The 22,196-nt window shown below is 32.9% G+C and overlaps 1 long non-coding RNA gene across 4 annotated transcripts; it reads left to right on the forward strand.

Moving 5' to 3' along the window:
- The first annotated feature begins 12,686 nt into the window (after positions 1–12,686).
- LOC147406322 (uncharacterized) lies at positions 12,687–21,680 on the forward strand. 4 transcript variants are annotated; one of them, XR_015176401.1, is made up of 5 exons: positions 12,687–13,134; positions 15,164–15,214; positions 19,594–19,697; positions 19,802–19,885; positions 20,407–21,680. It is a non-coding gene; the product is annotated as an uncharacterized LOC147406322 (long non-coding RNA). The 4 variants fall into 4 exon arrangements; XR_015176402.1 differs by lacking the exon at positions 19,594–19,697 and having other exon boundaries at positions 19,794–19,885; XR_015176400.1 differs by lacking the exons at positions 19,594–19,697; positions 19,802–19,885.
- The last annotated feature ends 516 nt before the right edge of the window (positions 21,681–22,196 follow it).

Raw genomic sequence — 22,196 nt, forward strand, 5'->3', positions numbered from 1 at the left:
TGAACGCAACTCAGGTTGAAGTAACTCATAGACAGCGAACCCAATTAAAGCAATAAATGAGATCCTATGGGGTTTTGCGCAAACCAATCGGGACATCTTATCAATGTTACAAACATTTATACCATCACAACTAACACTTGAGGTAGCTGGTCCCCATAGAGGTTCCACAGCAGTTGTTGCGGAAGAATCACCCATGAATCCACCTCCAACGCTTAATAAGATAGTCTAACTTCGGAACAAACAACTACATTTACTTCATCAGAGTAATTTGTTATGATGGGAGATCTATCAAGGTTGCTAACTAAAAATCGTTCGAAGTGTTTTTACGAACTACGACCATCGTACCTAGGGGAAATCAAACAAAAACCTTACCCCAAAGGCTATGTCACGCCAACATTCCTTGCCTATAATGGGCAAGGCAACACTCAAAAGTATGTGGCACGATTCTTAGATGTTACGGGATAGCACAAAATAAATCACGACTTATGCCTGAGAAAATTTTCAAAATCTTTGACCGAACACGCTTACTCCTAGTACAACAGTCTTCCAGTAAAATTAGTAGAATCATAGCGGCACATGGTTAAGTTTTTCTATGGAAAGTTTTTCATAGTTAAGGAACAAATGATAGTAGCTAACTTGGGAAGGGTACAACAAGGAGAATAGGGAAAATTTATGTGAGTTTGTACGGCAATTCCGACATTCAGTTATGTATTGTCATGAGGCCATGGTTGAAATTCATTTTGTGGACATATGCATTAGTGACATGACTCTTATGTACTGGACACGCTTAGAAAATTTACTGCTATCTACGTTTACTGAGCTACATGATGTCATGAAGAAAAGTGTGGTGATAGTTGCACTAGCATCTAGTGAGATGGATAGGGGCGTAGTTGGATAATAGAATGACTTATAAGAAGAGATACTCAACAAGCTTTTGTAGTATTGGACAACAAACGTAAAGATCTTGAAAAAAAAACTTGGGGATGTGATCGTAGGTTTCCAGACATTGCCTTGGAGGATTCGCCTGACTTTCCTTGAAGTGTCGAGGATTTCGATGAGCTTTTAGAAACATGGATCAGTGATAACACCATACCATTTCCAACTCCAAGGAGATAGTCATCACCTTGAGAATAACACCCCCCCTATTTTTGCCACTTTCATCAAATGGCTGGGCATCCCACCGATGAATGAAATGCTCGCAAATGTAATTTCATAGAGAAGATAGCCAATGGCGAGTTGCTAGCCCAAAAAGTCAGATAGGGAAGCTGAGCACAATGCAAAGAGAGCAACGATAATGATGTCGACCCACAATCCCTATGATGTACCAAAAGAGGACAGAGATTACACGACTGTTGTAGAAAAACTTTGTGAAATAGAATTAATGAAAAAGATGCTTGGAAGAAAAATACTATCAAACAGTAGTAACATTGGTCGCCATAGCTCACGAAGAGGAAACGACCCACCAGATTGTTGTTGCCGCCTTTTGTGTAGATAGGCGATGGCCATTAATGGTTATCAACTTTGATAAAAATGACTTACCCAATAACTTTGTGGAACATACCAAGCCATTATACTTGACAATGATAAATAATGGGCAAGAGCTAAGCCGTACCTTCATAGAAACAGGAGCATCGTTCAACCTACTGCTAGTGACGACCCTTGACTTTGTAGGTATATCGAGAAGAATAATTATACAAACAACAACAAAAGTTTAGGAGTTCAACGGTCATGCTTTTGATACAACAAGGTATATTGACGTTGACCTCCGAGTGGGAGTGACTAGGGTACTTACATGTTTTCACATCTTGGAAGCTACGTGCCATACCACATGGTGGTGCCATGGCTATACCAACACTAAGCAATCAATTATACATATGATCAATGTGTGAAGGTATTAGTAAAAGGGAAAATCGTCACGATCAAGGCGTCTAAGGCGCCCTTTGCTCCGAAAGAAGCACGATTAGATGAAATAGTATTTTATGACAATAATTTCACTAAAATCAGAATAGGAATACACGCTACCCCACTACCAGAACATAAAGCTTTTGCAAATGAAGACTGTAAACACCAACAATCGACTTCTGCCAAAAATAGATTAGGAACAAGAGTTACAAAAGTCGTTCTACTAAATGGAAATGCAACATATTGTTTATGACGATTACCCAGAGGGGATCTAGTTTTTCCTTCCGGAGAATCAAGTTTTATGAGCTACGTCGAAGATGCAACAGAAGCCAACATTTTATAGACCCGACTAAAATAAAAGAATGAATGAATTATAAACTATTGATTTGGGAGAGCTTGGCTAGAAATGTCTGATACTTATCAACAAAAGTTTGAATCACGAGGAAATGAAAACGATGACAAGTTTAATAAAAGAATTTAAAGATATTTTCATTTGGACATACAATGAAATGTTGGGTTTATCTTGCTATATGGTTTTCCATCGTTTAAATGTAATGCCAACTGCTACGCTTATCAAATAGGCACCACGAAAATTCAGGCACGAAGTCAAACTGTAGATCGAAGAGGAGGTTCAATGATTGCTGATGATAGATTTCATTAAACTAATCCAACATCTGTAGTGGTTGGCCAATGTAAAAAAAAAAAAAAGAATGAACAGATAAGATGTTGTGTCGATTTTTGAAATCTCAATCAGGCAAACCCAAAGGATGAGTATCCGTTACCAAATATTGATATGCCAGTGGATGCAATAGTAAGACACAAGTTTTTCTCATTCATGGATAGATATAACAGTTACAATCAAATCAGGATGGTATCACAAGATGCTGAGAAAATCATATTCCAGACATCTTCATCGAATTATTATTACATGGCCATGCCTTTTGGGCTAAAAATGTAGGCGCTACCTACCAAAAGGCAACGAACACCATATTTAAAGATATGATACATAACCAAGTCAAAGACTATGTGAATGATTTAGTTGTCAAAAGTAAAAAAAACGAGATGATTATTGGTCAACATTGCGTAGTGTTTTTGAAAGGTGTCAAAAACACAATTTGTGTATGAATCCCTGAAATACTCATTTGGCTTTTCGACAAGAAACTTTTTGTGTTTTGTAATTCAACAAAGGGGAATCAGTTTGAAGCTTCACAGGGAGAGGCTATCAAGTCGATGTCGTCCCCATGGATGGTTAAGGAGGTAAAATGCTTATTAGGGAAAATATCATACATCAGACATTTTATCCTAGGGATGGCGTATTCGTTGGTTGCATTACTATGGAAAAATACAAACTCTAATTGGTTGATGGCTCATCAACATGCTTTTGAAGAACCAAACATGCCATGAGTAAAACCCTGATCATGGAAACTCCCCTAAAAGGGAAACCCTTCTTTTTTTATCTGGCTTATATCGAAGAAGCGATTGGCGCCTTGCTAGGTAAAAAGTCACAGATAGCATTGAATGATTAGTGTACTTTGTAAGTAGGATATTGTAAGAAGCAGGAGTCAAATAGTAGATAGTAGAAAAAACATACTCGCCTTAGTTCATGCCGCACAAAAGTTAAGATATTATTTATTAACTAACAAGATTCAAGCCATAGTAGGGGTGGATCCAATCTGCTACCTGTTTACCAAGCCAGCGCTCTCTAGAAGAATTGCAAAGTGGGCGTTAATGTTAGTTGAATTTGACATTACTTATGTACCTCTAAAGGCAATAATGGGCCAAGCATTTGTTAATCTCTTAGCAACATTCCCAAGTGCCGATCAAATGATATCAGGAGTCGTGCCTTTCGATTTTTTATTAGAGGCAATGGAAGTCACTAGGATTGGAATAATAAATAACAAACAATGGATGTTGCGTTTTGATGGGTCATCTACAACAAATGGCATAGGAGTCGAGATAGTACTTGCAACTCCAGATGGGATGTCAACGTCAATGTCGATTAAATTAGCCTTTAATTATTCGAATAACTTCGCGGAGTATGAAGCTTTCCTCATAGGATGAGGTGGAGAAAACAATGGGAATCAAGTACTTAGATATAAAAACAGATTCAAATCTTCTAACAAAACAAGTAAAAGGTGAGTTCGTACTCAAGGAAATATCCCTAGCACCATATCACGTAAGAATGTAAGATCTACTTAGATGGTTTGCAAACACAACGATACTCTACATAGGCAGGGCATCCAATCGACATGCTGATGCCTTGGCGACTCTTGCATCAAAAGCCTACTTTGAGGACAACCAAGAAACAATCAAAATCATCAAACGAATTGCCCCGTTTGCATGGTACCTACTAGTAGAGGTTAATGGCGAAGATGATTGGTGATTCCCCGTCATAAAGGATTTGCAGTCATCTTTAGTAGAACGAAAGTTAACAATATGCCAACTTACTCTTTTTTTTATTGTATCAAGAAGTCATGTATTACCACCGCCCTAACAGACATGAACATGATGTATAGGGCTAAAAACACCTCGACACCTTTTAATAAATAAATAAAAAGTATTAGACTGGGGGATATTCTAAGAAATTAGACAGTTATCACCTAATTTAGGTATATGAACCAAAGATAACTTCGATATGGAATATGATCAGTCCATAGGTAAGAGAATAGGGAAATGGATCGAATTAGGGGTTTCGAAAGGTGTTAGGCACCGAACCTGATTGAAGTGATTTGTCTCTACCAAGATCCAAGATTATCCTATGGTCAAATAAGGTCAAGTTGGGGTTTATGTTCACCATCATCATTACTTTATGTAGGATCCTAACGAATCCATGACTAAAATCTATGTTTAATCCAACATATGGTCATTTCATCATATTTATATTAGCTTAACAAATAAGTGCGAAAGATCTAGATTTTATGGAACATTGACTAATTGATTCTCATATGAAAATTCATCATTTTGTTTTGAAAAATGTAAAATCTAAATTTTCACCCAATTATTTGATTAAATTGATTCATTGGAGAAATTATTTTTCAATTTAATATAGTGGGCAAACGAAATTATCCTGGAGATGAAAGTGTCTTTTACATCATTTTTGTATCTACAACCAAATGGGTCTAGTTTTGATTCGGTTCAATTCGTGTCTTTACTAAATAAATGTAATTATTTGGTAAATGACAAAACCAAAGCTCATATTGATGAATCTAGAATCACTAGGTCAAATTGCTAGAAAATTTGTTGGGTCACTTGAAGAAAAACAAATTGTCAGCTCTATCTAAATAAATATAATCACCTCATTCCCAAGACATAAGTGGACCAATCCATTAGCTTTCAAAGAACTTCTCTACTAAACTCTTATCCCATAATGAGACAAGCAATCATATCAATGGAATAAAATAACCATACCTAAGCCTTAATGGCAATCAAATTCCAAACTCTTGAATGCTTGAAAGTCTAGCCAAAGTCACGGACGTTCGATAGTCCTTGAAAAAGGATAAAAAAATAAAAATGGTTTATTATTTTCAAAAATAATACTAGCAATGTAGTCAACATCAATCAATGAAAAAATAATATAATTAAAAATTTACATTTTGATGAAATGCTTCAACCATGTTCAAGTGTAATATATATACAACCAAGATTACAATATTCATCAAATTCAATTTGTGTCCACAAAGAAAAAATGTGAGAAATGACACCTTATCCTCTCCAATGTCCTTAAGCTATATACAAGTTTTTATTTATTTATTATTATTTGAAAAGTTATCGGGGGTTAAGGCAGACCCAAACCAATTACAACCTCAGGTGTAATATATTTCTATTATCTTGATCAAGGATTGACAGAAGATTACTCGACGAGGAATTAAAATTAAACTCTTTGCAACCCATGGTTGTCTGATAAGAGGCGATCATATCATCAATCCTATTGGCTTCTCGAAAAGTGTGAAAGGGTACATCTTGGAAGCTAGGAAGGGATCTTCTAATGGCTAAAACGAAGTGATGGACATGCCAATGAATGTTCCACTTATCATTGAGAATGTTAATAGTCACTAAGGAATCAGAATGCGCCAGAATTCTTTTACAATCAAATGCGGTCGCCAAACGAAGACCCTCTAGAACACCTTGGAGCTCATGATGGATGACCGATTTAGGGGTTTCACACCCTATAACAGTCGCTTTGACCATACCCGTGTGATCTCAAATAATAGCTCCAAACCCTCCTCTGATTGATGAAAAATCCCCATTTGTATTAGCGCCTACACACCCAAATCCGACTTATATATAAGGTTATTTATATAAGCAAGTGATATGTTATAGAAGAGTGAGGGAGGAATAACATAAGCCACTTTGAAATGGGTTTTGATTTGGCATGCAAGCCTACAGTTCAACACAGACAAAAAATGAAACATTTCTTATATCAAAATTTATAATTTTAATTTACCAAGCGATTAATGTATATATATATATGAAAATTGTTATCTCCCCACTCAATCAAGATTTATGAATAAACTACAGAAAACTAAGCCAACTGAAGCAACTCATGAAAACATCAATTCTATACTAATATCTATACAATAAACACTTAAGTTGTCTTCCCCAATGTTTATCTCATAAGAGTAGTTCATATTCAATCTCGCATGCATCTCAAGAAACAATTTCAATTTTATTCATTTTCTCTCATCCCTTTCCAATAATATCTATCCAACTTTATTCTCTTTCATTTTCTTCTCATTTCCAATAATATCCCTTCAACTCTATTTTCTTTACTATTTTACTCATTTTTCAATAATACTACCTATAACTTTATTGCCTTTCTCTTTTGCCCCGCTTAACCTCAAAGAGGATAATTGTGCCAAAGGCACGGGCAAACTCTAGCTAGCTAGTGATAATATATGACATGCTCAATAATAACAACAGTACCACCATAGGTATTTATTATTACTAATTAAAAAAAAAAATGCATCTCATGGTTCCAAAAGAATGCATCTCATGGGTCCAAAAGATTCTTAGACCAACAAAAACTACTAATCACTGCTAATATCTCTAGAAATGAAACAAACAACACAATTGAATTACATCTAACACTGAAGGTTTAACAAGAAAACAACAATATAGATCAAAATTGAAAGCATATTGGTTAGTCAACAATAGTGTTAAGCCATTATCTTTACAATTATAACGAGAGAATGTGAAGTAGAAGTGGTTTGAAACTAAATTTTAGATCCCACAAATGTTACCAGTTTTATATTTATAATTAATATAATTAATCAAGGTCATTCTGGTAAAAAACCAAGAAAATTGCAGCCCACAACTTTAAAATTGCCTCCAAAATTACAAAAATATCATTTTTACTATGTAATATTCATACACCCTTCAATCAATATTTTAAATTATAGATAAACCCTTTTGTTACCATGCATTTGCACATGCCACCTAGTCGGATAAAATGAAAGAATAAACATTCATCTCTACCAACAATAACAATACTAATACCCATCAATATAGATTCTAAAAAAATAAAATAATTGTTGGTAGTCTATTTCAATTCCACATCACAAAAAAATCCAAAAAATACAAGCAATAGGATGTAAAGTTGTTACATAATTATCACCCCATTAAGAATCAAGAATATCACAACACGACACATACACCCTTAACCTAACTTAAGTGGAACTTGTAAGCCATGCTCCCACATTGCCTAGGTATCATGACCTTAGGCTATATATAAATCTAAGGCAATCCTCGCCTTACAAGCCAGTTTTGTGAAAATGAGTTAGACTCATAGGCTTCTACATGGTATCAAAGCGACTGACAACAAGATGTAGGAGACACATTACACATGATGGGGAGTGTAAGGTGATAGTCCCACATCGCCCCAAGTATCATGACCTTGGGCTATATATAAATCTAAGGCAATCCTCACCTTACAAACCGATTTTGTGAGGATGAGTTAGGCCCACTACAAAACTTCAGGACTTAAAGCTACTGTAGCTACAAACATAAATCAAAGTACAATTGAAACATGCATTGAATTCAGTGAATGGTGAATTAAGTAGATAGTGGGTAGTCAATGTTTAGTTCTAGAAAATTTACAAATTTCTCACATTTCATCATATCAAAACTTTATAGAATCGGGCATTGTTGATCCAGAATCAAAATATGACAAGTTAGTCCTTACTATTACCAATGTGATAAGTTATCAAATCAAATCTCAAATTCCCAATCCGTGTACAAAGTTATTATTAGATAAAAATGGATTGATGTTGGATTTGATTCAATTCATTGACAATCCTAACTTAAATTGTTGGAATTTAAAGGGTTGAATTTGAAAACCTTTTAATATTCAATTAGTTGCAACCATATGGTAAATCAATCTATTAACCATAGGGTATTTAAATCCCATGTTTGCTTTATGCTTTATGCTTTTACTTTTCTTGCTTTATGTTTAGTTGATAGTTTTGTTTTTTCCTTGAGTAATTTTAGTCCTACATCGACTAGGAGAAGAATTGATTTGCAATTCTTAAATAATTGTGTTTCTAATAGTTTTAAAGTGGATAGAAGTAGTGGGCGGGTTCACGCGTGCACACGGGGGCCCAAGAGGAAAACCCAAGGTTTCAATTGGAATTTGGATCCACCGGTCCGAAAACCTTAATGCGTGTGCACACGTATGACGTGCGCGCAGGGGGGGTACAAAATCTCAGATTTACACCTCACGTAGGTGCGCCCCAATTTTAGACTTTTTTATTTTGTTTTTAACCAATGTGTATATTCTGAACCAACACAATATGTTTGTTCGGAATAGGTTGTGATTGTTCTAAATAGTCAATTTCTCTTTAATTTATATCCAATGTTTAGGTGGTTTAAACACACCTGATTTCTCTGTTATTTTTTATATCTTACATCTTTATTCTTCGTTGTGAGAGCACACAACATAATCAAGTTCGAAGTTACGTTCTAATTTAGAGTACCCTTTTTGATACGTGGGTTGTTGAATCCTGTAGAACGAACGCCTACAGACTGTGGTACCGAAGCAGGGGCGAATTTCGTTTTAAGACAGTGTTTTGTGCACGCCTCAACCATTTCTTTTGTAGGTAATATTTACTATTACATTCAATTTGAAAATCAAGATTTGTTCTAATTTTTTTTCTCTCTGCCATAAGAAATCAGTATTCAGTAACAACAAAATCAACTCTAGCTTTTCAATATTTGAATTTAAATTTTGAAATAGAACACCTATGTTTAGACAAGCTGGGAATCAACTACACAAGAAGCCTTCAATTAAAAAAATGGTCTAATTCATAATCATTTGGATAAGAACGACTAGCAAATAAAAAATAAAATTAAATAAAAATATTTAATTTAAATAGGGGTGGTGCTCACAGCCAACGTTAGGGAGCCAACATTGTTGTATATGACTTAAAAGTTTCGGATTGAGCTGATTTTTGTGAGGATGACCTCTATGGTGAGGAGATCACCCTCACAAAAAATCAACTCAATCTGAAACTTCTAAATCCATCAAAAGTGGTTTAAAAAATTTCCTCTATCAACGGCAAATCATTTTCTTACCCCCTCTCCCTTGGAAAACGATTTGCTAGCACACGACAAATAATAAAAAAATCAATATTTATTTTATAAATAAATTTAAACAAAATAAAAAAGCACACAATAAAATGAAATCAAATAAAATCATAGTTTTATTTATAAAATAAATATTTAAATTGTTAAAAATAAATTATTTTTATAAAAAAATTTAAAATTATCTAAATCAATCATTTTTTTGTTGTTGTAAATTTCTGATTGAATAATTAATTTTAAATTATATCAATATTTATTTTATAAATAAAGTTAGAGAGATTCTATATGCATCCCAAATTTTATTGATTACATACCAAATAAATACTAAGTAAAAGTTGGGGTGCCAAAAGAAACTGGCTCATTATTTGTAAATTTGATCTATTTTTTTGGTTTAGAATCTTATATGAGCCTAATCATAATTGTAAACAACTACTAAAATTGTTTGAATGAGTGTTATAATGTTGAGATTATAGTTTGAGCCAAATCTTTGTAATGTTTCAAGAATGTGTTTTAATCTTTAGTTGCAGTGTTGTAATTAATTTAAGAATTTGGCGTGGAATAATTAAAACGTAAGGTGCCAATAGTAGCTCTCTAAAAAATTTGAGGGGCCAATAGTAGTTCTCTAACAATTTAAATTGGCGTGTAATAATTCAAATCTTTCCCCAAAAATGATTTTATAATTATTTTTTGGTATAATTACCATAAAAGTCAAATTAAAATAATATTTTTTATTTCTATTTTTTTATGCAATTCAAATGAAAAATATAATTTTCCACAAAATTTTCCATGTTGTGCCCAAACAGTGGAAAATGATTTGCCTGGCAATAGCAGCTCTTGGGCCCACTCACCTTTATATATTACAATGATAATTTATCTATTTTTTTATTATTATTTTAAACTTTTAAAATAAGTGATTATAGTTGTACACTACGAGATGGAGTTTAATTTTCAACTTCGTAATTCATTGAGAGAATTTTCACCCTAAGGTCCCTTAGGCTAAAAAGAAGGAATCTTGAAGACCAAGAGGGCAAGTGTTTTAAAAAGAGAGCCGCTACTTATTACACCGCAATTTAAATTACAAAATAAAAATAAAAAATGAAGTCAATGGCTAAGAATAAGTAAAAGTTGGCGTGCTAACATGATCCTTCTCTTTCAGATTTCTATTTGTTAGATTTAGGATTTTATATTAGCCTAATTCTAATTATAAACAACCGTTGTAGTTGCTTGAATGTGTTATACTGCTATGTAATGCTAAGCTAGTAACTTGAACCAAGCTTTTGTAAAGTGGGAATGGTGTGTTTTAATCTTTAATTAGGATGTAATAAATAATCTAAAACATTAGGTTGTAATAAGTAAAAGTTGGAGTGCCTATAGCAGCTCTCTTTTATGATATCTTGATTATTGGTAAACGAATTAAATTTACCTTAGCAAATAATTTATATTCACCTTTAGGAGAATAAAAGGAAGAAAATAAAATTTTCACCTAAATCATTATTTTTTGAATTTTATAATAAATAACTAGCATTGAAGATGATTTACTTATACCACATATGTGTTCTAACTCCTCGTTAGAGGACATCGAATTGAACCACCATTTTTTATAGTCATTCGATGAATAATTATTTGATTATTTCCTTTCGGAATAACTAGAGTGTTCTTATTCAAACCGCCTTGTGATCTTCAACCAATTATGTACTTCAATATGATTCCTTGGGGTAAGCGCTATTGCTTGTTTTCAATACTCAACAGCTTGATTGGACCAAGCTTCTGTAATTTCAGAATCTCCTTGTCGAATGGCTTGTTCTCTTCGATTGGAATAGGGGGTCAATTCCTTTTCTTAATAGGTGAATATAACCGACTATTATTAAGAATTCTGTCTTTGGACCAAAAACAAGTAAGAGGTGGAATACCACAAAGAGAAAGTGTCCCTCATAAAAAAGAAGTTTTGTAATTGGCACATATTTTGTTAAATCGTCCGTGAGAGCCATGTTTTTACTTTTATTTGGAAAATAACGAACAATAGTTTCCATTAAATGAATAATTGATCCGAATTCTAAACTCACGACCGTATGAGCCTTGTTTCCTCCCTACCCTTTTGGCAGTTCGGGGAGGATTTACAGGTTTCATTAATGGAATTTTTTGTAGATAATAAGTAATAGGCTTTAGTTGTTCATCGTTCAAGAATTCTTATTTAGGCAATTCATACCATCCGTACATAATGTTTTGATCTAAAATTTCAATTCTTCAATGTTTTAACAGTAGCATATTGTTTCATGGAGCTAAGATCCAAAATATGGAAGAAACAAGCAAGGAACCATGAAACTGAATTACTTGAGATGCCTGTGCCCATAAAAAATCACAGAGCCACCCATTAATACTAATGGAACTCTACGCAAAGTTTCCTCGGGTCCTTTATAGAGATAGAGAAGATAGATCATAGATATTTTAAATCAATCGTATATCATTTTGGAGAGGAACAATAATATTATATTGCTACAAATATGGATTATTGAAAAAAATAAGACAGACTAATTTTGAATCAAAATTCAAGTTTGAAACTCATGTAAATGTAATTAACCTCTTCTAATTAACCCGAGAAACAAAAATATGATAGATTTATGAGAAATCTTAGTGAGAAGAGGAAAGATAATAAAGTTGAAGGATATCTATTATCTATTCAGTAATCTATATATAAAAAAGAATTAATCGAACGACTTTTTCACTGAATTAAAATACCCTTATTTTTATATAAGTTCATTGTGTCATAATAACCGGACTACCCTTACGTGGCATACTCAATTGACTCGCTGACTTGACAAGTTTGGGAATGGTAGATATGCATTCCTCGAGATAAATGATTCCCTCAAGATACACATTTTTATGGGAAGTGCAGATCTAGGGTACCCAACCTTGTCACGTCAGGGCAATGGATTGAGTTTTCCACGCATGGTTTTTAAACTTGGTATCGCGTCTCATCTCGTTCAGCTCCGATACCAAGTCATCTCGGACGAGTTTTCTGATACGTTTGAAACGTCTCGTGAGATAACTCGAAAAATTGTACAAGAGATGCAAAACTCAGTCAAAAAAATCACTTTGTGAGTTGGTCTCGTTCAACTCTGAAACCGAGTTAACTCGGGCGATACGTCTCGGTGTCGGACGAGTTTAAAAACCATTCCTCGTGGGGTAGTCAGATAATCACGATTCAAATTCATTTTCTTTCCCAAAAAAAACATCCTTCGTCTCTCGTTCCTGCAACTTCTTTATAAATCATCTTTAGAGCTTCTTTGAAACCCTAATCATTAAAAAAAAAAAAAAAATTCTCATAAATGACGGGTACCACATACAAACCTCTTCCTCTTCATCTTCAAAACGTCTTTATTCCCTTTAGCTTCTCGTTTCCAAAGCCATTCTCAGCAGACCCACCAAATCCATTCTCTCTACGTTTTTTTCCCTTAGTTCTTCTATCTGTGGAGAATCAAAAAGAAAATCAGAGGAAAAATAGATAGATTACAAACTAGAAATTAAGATTTAGTTCTGATTAGAGTTGAGCAAGAGAAGAAGATTGATGATCATGATTTAATGGCTTCATCTGTGTGTTCTATCGAGAAATCAGGGATACTCTTTTACCCAATCGAACAAGTTCTTCAACACCTGGTATCTCTCTCTCTCTCTCTCAATTTGGTCTGGTGCTGCTCTTATGCTTTTGTACATGAGCTTGGTAATAGCTTGTGTTTGTTCTCCAATTTCTGATGGTATTCACACACCTCTCTCAATTACTGATATTTTCAGTTCCATCCTTCTTTCTTTCTCTCTTCTTTTGGTTTTTAATGAGAAAAAGAGTACATCTTGAGGATTTAGTATTAAGTGAGGTGTAAAATTGTGTTCACAACTGTAAACCATACTGTTTAACGAAAGTATTATAACTTGGAAAACCTCATAGAATGACAATATAAACTTCGAAAACACCGTAGTGTACAAGATTTAATCTAATTTATGATGACTAAAACCTATTGTACAGAACTATAAGAGATATTTACGAAAAAGTGATCAACTTTTGACGAATTTATGATTCTGACTCATTATTCATATTAATTACCAAAATGTGAACGATAACGATAACGAATTCACAGGTTTTTAAAGTGACTATTTTGCAAGTTTAAAGTGATGATTTCACTTAGAACCTGCAAAATTGTCACTTTAAACCTATGAAATAGTCACTTTGTTCTGAATTTGTTTTTTTAACAAAAACGTGATTGTTCACATTTTGGTAATTAAAATGAAAAGTGGCCGGAATTGTAAATAACTCATTTTCAGCTCACGAAATAGTAATTAACCTGAACTATAATGCTACTAAGAAATAGCTAAATCTGTGAACTTGAACATCAGTGCACGGAAGACCATTTCTTAACTCAATGATAAATTAGAATCTCGAAACACCTTAGTCACCATAAGAGCATAAATTCACTTTCTCCTCATGGGGAAGAATTTCGGGCTTGAACCAACCAGAATGCGTCCTCTAGCCCAGTTAAAATTAAAATTAAAATACAACTATATTATCAAAATTAAAATGCTGGACAAAAATTTGAGTGTAGAAAACACTGGTGACAGTAGTTCATAAAATGACATAACATTTTTGCTAAAGGTGTACAGAACTCCATTGTGGTAGTTAATGGGTTATTTTCCTCCTAGGTATTATTAGGAATGTCATTTGCTTTAGATTGTTCGTTCTTGATTTTTATTTTACAAGCTTGAATTTTATTTTTCCTACCATGATTTTGGTTGCTGTTTAGTTAGTGCAAAAGCTTTATTTTCCCTGGATCAACTTATCCTTTAGTCAATCTTTAGGATCATTAAAAGAAATAAAAAAAAAGCTTCCAACAAGATCTTACTAGCACAAATTTAACCAATATATATATATATTTTTAAAGTTTCTTTAAGGTGTAAGGTAGAGTAGTGGGGATGGGGTTTGTTACCAAATTATTGGGTTTGTTAGACTATGTATCTGTCAGAGTGTTGTTGTGAATAGTTGGTTGTTCCCATTCTTGAATTTTGTTGTAATAAACAGAGATTGTTTTTAGTATGACAGAGGAAGAATTTGTAACAACCTGAACTGTTATATATTGTCTTTACAGTAGTAGATCCAGCTACTGAACTTTGCACTGGTATCTTATTAAGCTATTGTAGTGTTTAAGTTCTAGAAAACACCATGCTTTGACACAATCCGTGTCTAAAACGTATATTTAGTTAAGGGGTTACTCTTGATGTAAGTTACTACTTTCTTTGGAGTATGTGGAAAGGAGATTTTAATACTTAGGACTTTCAATCAGTTGTAATGCAGGTTCTATTGTTAAAAGTTGATCTTAAAATTATAGAAAAATAATAAAAAAATTCATAGTATTCATGTAATGAATGCTATTAACGAGTATTTTTGGAGATCATAACATTTCACCAAAAAAAAGCTATAAATAGGTTTCTTCATCGGTTCTTATACTAAAAACGATAACAATTAAAAAATGCTATAATAATAATGTTTTGAAAAATGCTATGAAATTAGTGTCTTATATAGTGTTCAAGAAAATGCTATGAAAAACAATAGCATATTATAGCGTTCGCGAAAACGCTTTTGTTGTAGTGTGGCAATGTCTTAGTTTAGATATTTCTTATGTAAGAAATCCCTTGGCAGGTCATGTATGACTTGATCGATATTCAATTACACACTAGACGCCAAGTGGAGGTATGACTTAGCTTCTCAGACGCTACCCTCTTTTGTTAATTCTCTCTTTTCTTTTTTATATACTCTTTGAATCTTGTTTATTTCTTATTTTTAGACCATATCATGAAATGCTACTATATCATTGAGTATATTATTTTCTTGGCCAATGATAGTTGGAATGTTGTAGTCGATTTCATTTGATTGAATTGGAAGTACTAGACATCATATACACCATTAACGCTTTAAAACCTCAAACTGCTAGAAGATCACTTAGTTCAAACTGCCAGAGGATCACTTAGTTAGCTTGTGTGTTTTCACTTTATTATTTAGGGAAACTGGTTGGTTTCAACTTTAAATTTGTTTTCATCTTCTCCATTAATATTAGGTTTTCTGCAAGTATTGAATCAAATTGAATATGAAGAACCTCTGCCTGACACCAGACCACTACATGAGCTTCTTGGTCACACTCCTCTGGTTTGGTTAAAGGCCTTAAAAGACTATTGAAAATTGATATCATAGCACATTTTTAATTAGTATGAAAGATTAATAACAGTTATTAATATTTTTGCTTCATCATTTGGAACTTCTGATATTTATCTTGAAGTTTTGGGTAGTTTTATTTATTTCTATATCTGATTATGTTTGTTCATGTCATAAATCAGATCTAATGTAATTTTATTCGCTTCTTGGTATAATTTTTATGTGGCATTGAAGTTGGGTTGCGATTTTCTATGTTGTGGGTTTTATTCTAGATTTGATAAAGGGTGAATGCTATTCCTGATTTGGGAATATTAATAGATAAGATTCTATCATAAATTTCTTTTGTATTTCATAATAATTTGTTGGTGTCTTTTTGTCAGTAAGGTGGTGTTTGTTTCCGCTTCTTAAAACGCTTTTGAGGTGTGAATCTGTGTTTCACTCCTAAATTACCGTTTGGTAATAAATTTTGCGTTCAAAATCTGCGTTTTTAAACACAGTTAGGAAAAGCTGATAAAATACGCTTTTTACATTCGCGTTTGTGGGAGATTTTAACACTGAAAAACGGCTCAGTTCAGAAGATCAAAATACCCCTCGATCTCTTCTCTACCCATCGATCTCTTCTCCACTTCTCTTCTTCCCTTCTCTGTGATAGAATCGCACAGCAGCTCCCTTCTGCGACAGAACCGCATGTATCTGTTCTTCTCTTCTTCTCGAAAAAACCTCGCACATCCGTTCACACCTGTTCTTCATCTCTCTCTCTTCTTCTCGACAGCACACAACTGTTCTTCCCGAAACATTTGAGTCACCTCTAGATCGCCATTGACGACGGCACGCATCTCCGATCGATGCCATCGACGATACCATCGCACCTCCTTTCATTCTCTCCCTCTTGATCTCACACAAAGCAGCCCCTACCCAACCAAACAAAATCCATTTCTTTCTCAATCGATCTCTACCTCTCTTCTCTCTCGATTGATCTGTACGGTAGCAACACGAAAATTGTAGATCTGATTCAATCCATCTCCTATCTCTCACAAGCTTCAAACAGCAACTGCGATTTCTTTCCGATCTTTCTCACATTCTACTACAAGATCTAATGGCAGGTACGGTCAAATACAACCTTCCTCTGATCTGTGAATTTTTTTTTTTAAATGATGATTTTTTTTTTTTTTCTGAAATGTAGAGTGAATTTTATGTCTCTGGATTCAATTGAGTCAGGTTAAAAATTTCTTCTTTATTTATGTTAATAAGTTGAAATGATGAATGTGTTTTTTTTTTTTTTGGTTAAAAGTTTGTCTCTGGATTAAATTTGTAAGTCAACTTAGTGCATTTTTGGTCTCCCCTGGATGAATTTTTAGAGTTGACATGGTGAGTGGTTCAAAGAGAACTGACAGCGGCAATTTAAATTGGTTTTATTTTGTATTTTTGTTAGTAAATTGGTTGATGTGGATGTTACTCACATGGAATTTTTCTGTTTGTAAATTGGTTGACAAAAGCAAGTTGGTTGATAATAAACTTGAAATTTTTTGTACCGTGGATAGTGGAGAAGGTGAAACGCGCTTCTTAGAAAACAAGTTTCCTTACCAACCTAGTGAATGAAGATGTAGAAGTGCGCCAATTACATTTATAGATTGAACACAACCCATTTGAGACATGTTTGACGTAGATCCAAAATACATTCGATGTTTGAACCGATTCGATCCGAAAAACATGAAAAATCGGATTTTCAGATTGGAATCTTAAATCTAAAACAAGTTTGGATCAGATTTAGATCTACCCCAATCTATTCCCAAACAAATCCAATCCGAACATATTTTAATACTTTTTTATTATTCTTAATTTCATGTACGTACATATAAATAAAATGTTTTGTCTTTTTGGTTCTCCTTTATATTTAGTTGGAAAGTAGATTTTTTTTTAAAAAATTTATATGATTTTATATTTTTTGAACATTAATAATTTGAAAATAAGGCATGTATTCGGATCGGATTGATTTCGGATTAATGATAAAATGAAACGTATCGGATTCGGTTCACATATTCATTAATCCGTTCGGATCGGGTACATAATTAAAAAATATTGGATCAGTATTGGAGTGATATTGATCTAGTACTGAACTGAACTGTTGCCAGCCCTAGTTTGATGCTACGACGGTCTCCAATAAAACCATTGAGACATTCATTTGAGGTTAGTGTTTCTTATATACAATAAGAAGTTCGATTTTTTCACCAAATGCACAAGACAATGTTTTTAGATCAATCTTTAGGAAATATTTTATGTTTGTAAATTAGCTACCCAACTCTCAGAATTAAAGAATCTGGACTGATTTCATATATTTGTAAATAAGATACTCTATGTATTTCTTGCTGATGTATCGAAGAATTCAGACTAATGTAGTTTTGGCCAACACTTATGTCAATTAAGCATATTAGATTATTCGTAGTTAATTTGTATGTTGAATTCTAATATGATTGACAAGCTTTACCTATTTTTGTGAATTCTGTCCAACACAAGTTTCATGTACTATCGATAGATTTGAAAATAATGTAGATTATGACAAACCATTCTACTTTCTATTAATAAATTACATATTTCATGTGTACTTTTGTTTTTGTGAATTTTGTCCAACACAAGTTTCATGTACTATCATGTTTGCTTTTCTTTAACTTACACGCGCGCGCACACACACACACACACACATCAATTATTGTACTCTGTACAGTCAAATTTTTCTATAATTTTTTTTTAAATTATAAACATTTTAAAATTAAAACAATTATTTTTTAATTTTTATATAATTTTATTATATTTATATATATTTAGTGTAATTATATATTTATAGGGGTATTTTGATAATTTTTTATGCATTCTGGGTGCATTATGTTAGATTGCGTATTATGCAGGTATCTTGTTTATCAGGAAAATTTCATATGTCTATTTTTAAGAGGAGATGTTATCGAAATTTCTATAGAATTTTAAATTTTTCTATAATTTTTTTTAGAATTATAAATATTTTAAAATTAATACAATTATTTTTTTTAATTTTTTATATAATTTTATTATATTTATAACAGTATTCTGATAATTTTTTATGCATTTTGGGTGTACTATCAACCTTAAGGGTATTCAGGTCATTTTACCCTAATACAGTAGATTTTAGAAGCTGTATCAAACAATAATTACCAGATTCTAGTTAACAGCATAACACTTTTACAAAGTTCTATCAAATAAGCTTTTCAATGTTTCAGCTTCTGACAGCAGATTCAGGCAGCTGAATCAAACGGGGCCTAAGTAAATGTGATTGAAGAAGATTACAATCTTTGGGTCAAAGTCAGTTTGTGGGTAAAAAAGTTGTAAAAATATAACTAGACCTTTCAAATATTTGATATTTCTTAATTGAAATATCTACATGAAGAACATTCCCGATAAACACTTTTCCAAAAAAATAAAAAAGGGCATTCCTGATAAGCAACTCCTCCCCCTCATTCCAGTACCTTGGTGAGGTTTATCTCCGTCCACTAGAATTCAAAGAAGTCTTAATTTGTTAGTCTTTTGATTATTCGTTGAAATTTTATCTTATTTTCCCCTTTTCTTAGATTTTATTTTTGGATTTAATGAGATTTTTGTCACTTGCAACAACCTATCAATCTCTTGGAATCATACGCGGAAAAGGCCTTTTCAACTATTGTAATATTTGAAATGCATTAAGAACATCAATCAATCGAAGAAGGGAAACAAATTACATATTCTTGATATCATCTAATTTTGATGGCAATTTATGAGGTAGTTCTATTCTATTCAATCATCTAGCTCATATGTATAGAATAAGCTCATATTTTATTTTCCTTCACATGTTTTTTGATAAAATGCCTCAAAGGGATTATAAATCACTCATGCTTTATAGAAATTTATATATTTAGGGGTGTATGTTTCGTTTCACATGAGCAAATGATGGTTAATACTAGATCTTGGTCACACTTAGCGTAGGATGAACAAAATCAAGAGTTCCGACATTAATGTTGTGGTATGTAAATAGTCACCCTTGTTTCTAAGAGGGATCTGTTTCATTTGTTTAATTATCATTAATTTGTACGTTCTCTCGGTTTTTTATTTTGTGTAGCACGAGAGCACGATTGTGGTTGGCTTTGGACAAACCAGTCTATAACTTGAATGTCTAAGTTGCAGTGTGTAAACAACCAAATGTTTTTAAAGGTTCTTTTTTAAAATTCCTATTCCTATTCTCAATTATTTAGGATGTTTTCTTAGACCTATTGTTTAGAGAGTTCTAATCTTGAAAGCAACCATGATCTATTGAGGTTTAGACTTTAAAGTTTCATTCAAAAGAAAGGCATAGTAATTTAGGGTGTTCTCTTATTTTTTATTTATTTATTAAAACACCAATGCAAATTATTTTATCATATGTACCACCATAATTATCCACTATGAATAAACAATTTTCTCACACCTATTGTTTTATCACGTTCTCCCACAATTGTGGCATATATTATTTTTTGTTGGCACTGTTTTAGAAGCAGACTATATATAAGACCCTTTAAACAAACGTCAATTTGAAGGTGATTATATTCTCCAAGGTCAAAATTATTTATGAAGTGTGGTTGATAAATGACCATATTTCTAGAGAAGTTAGGTTCTTATCCTTTCACTGGATTTTATTTCCTTGAACAGATTATGGACATTCCTTGAATTTGATTTGTGTGAAATTGAAAATGCAGAGATCATACCATCTACAGTTGATCTGAAGGACGAATCAAGATAGTTGTCCATTCAAAAGAAAAAGTTAAGTTAAGCAGATATGTGAAAGATGAATCGTTATGTGCATGTTGCATAGGCTGTCTGGTACACATGATATGCAAGAGTGAAACCCACGACATGAGATGCCATCTAGAATATCAGCATTCCATATTAGGATCCAAGTCAGGTGTTCTAAGAGTTTCACGCTTACCATTTCATGTATTTCTTGTAGTAATCCTTTGACCATACAATGGAATGTGATGGGTTGGATGGTTTTAACCATCTTATACTGAATATTTTTCAAGGTCTCTTAGTATAATTTTCACTACTGAACCTCATCATGTGTACAATATTTCTCAATTTGTATTTTTGACATCGACTATGCTTTTTCATATGAGTGTGTCAATGCCCTCATGTTTGACTTGGTCAGAGTGGTTCTCCAATTTTTCAAATTGCTTCATGAGCATACTAACTTTGTGTCTGTTCCTTTGTTTTAGAATAAGATTTCTTAAAAAGAAAGATGACTCATGTGTTGCGGCAGAGGAGGGAGAAGTTTATGATGGTGAGAAATAGAGACAGAGGGAGACCAAGTTTCTTGGGTATCAGATTTGTTGATCTTAATGTGACGACATTGGTAAATTTGCTATCGCAATCCATTTCTTCTATTATAGATGTTGGAGTAGTTGTGGTCATTAGGGTGGCATTAAGAAGAGTTCAGTAGATTTGATCATATTTTGGGGGTAACTTCTATTACAAACCTCATATGAACATGTTTGACTTTTTAGTAAATGGGATCCACCTTATCAGGCACTCAAATATTGGAGGTATGAGATTGTCACTTTGGATCAATTGAATTAGGTCATATGGTTTGAAAAAGTTGCCTATGGCCCTGTCGAAGCAGAAGATTACCTTATCCCAGGGAAGAGGCATGGGTTCCAGGTTGAAGAATCACCCTTGCAACATCTAGAAAGATGAAGTTGTGGCTCATATGTACATCTTAAACAACAAATGTTTCCGTGTTTGTCCTCTTATTGTTTGCCCCTACAGGTTCTGTGACTCTTGAAAACACATGATCCTGATACTAAATATCTCAAAGATACTTATTGTGAAGGAATAGCCCGATGGTTAGTTACAATTCACATTTCCTAACTTGTAAATGTAAAATAACTCCAAACCATAGCCTTGGTCCTTGGTTCTTCTAAACAATATTCTGAAAACTATTTTTTCCATTAAAATTATTTCCAATTTTCTTTAAGGACTATCTTTTTAATTTTGTATAGAAATTATGTAGGACATTTAGATTATCTTATTTATAATCTCCATTGCAATTTCAAAAAAGAATTTCGTCATTCTAGAGTTTATTTTATTATTATTATTATTATTATTTGTTTTTTTTTTATTACAAATAGGCATAAAAATGATTTGTGAATTGGAGTTGTATGTAAATAGGGAAAAGTTTCAATATGATTGGTAGAGATTTACTGACTACTGTTTTTTTCTTTTTAATGGTATTTGTGTAGAAATTATTTAGGATTTTTATTTTTGAGATTTATAACCTACATTGAAATTTCCAAAAAGAATTTAGTCGTTCTAGATTACTTTTTTCACAAATCAGATTTATATATAAATAGATAAAAGTTTCAATATGATTGTTTAGCACACCATCTGCTTTGCCATAATAAAGTTTCGTAAGGTTGTCGAAAATCCCTCATACAAGCCATATATATTTTTTAACTGATAAAAATGTGATTCTTTCTCATTAGAACTTTAT

The sequence above is a fragment of the Akebia trifoliata genome, chromosome 3 (genome assembly GCF_017979445.1).
Source record: "Akebia trifoliata isolate Shusen 1 chromosome 3, ASM1797944v1, whole genome shotgun sequence".
Lineage (NCBI taxonomy): Eukaryota > Viridiplantae > Streptophyta > Magnoliopsida > Ranunculales > Lardizabalaceae > Akebia > Akebia trifoliata.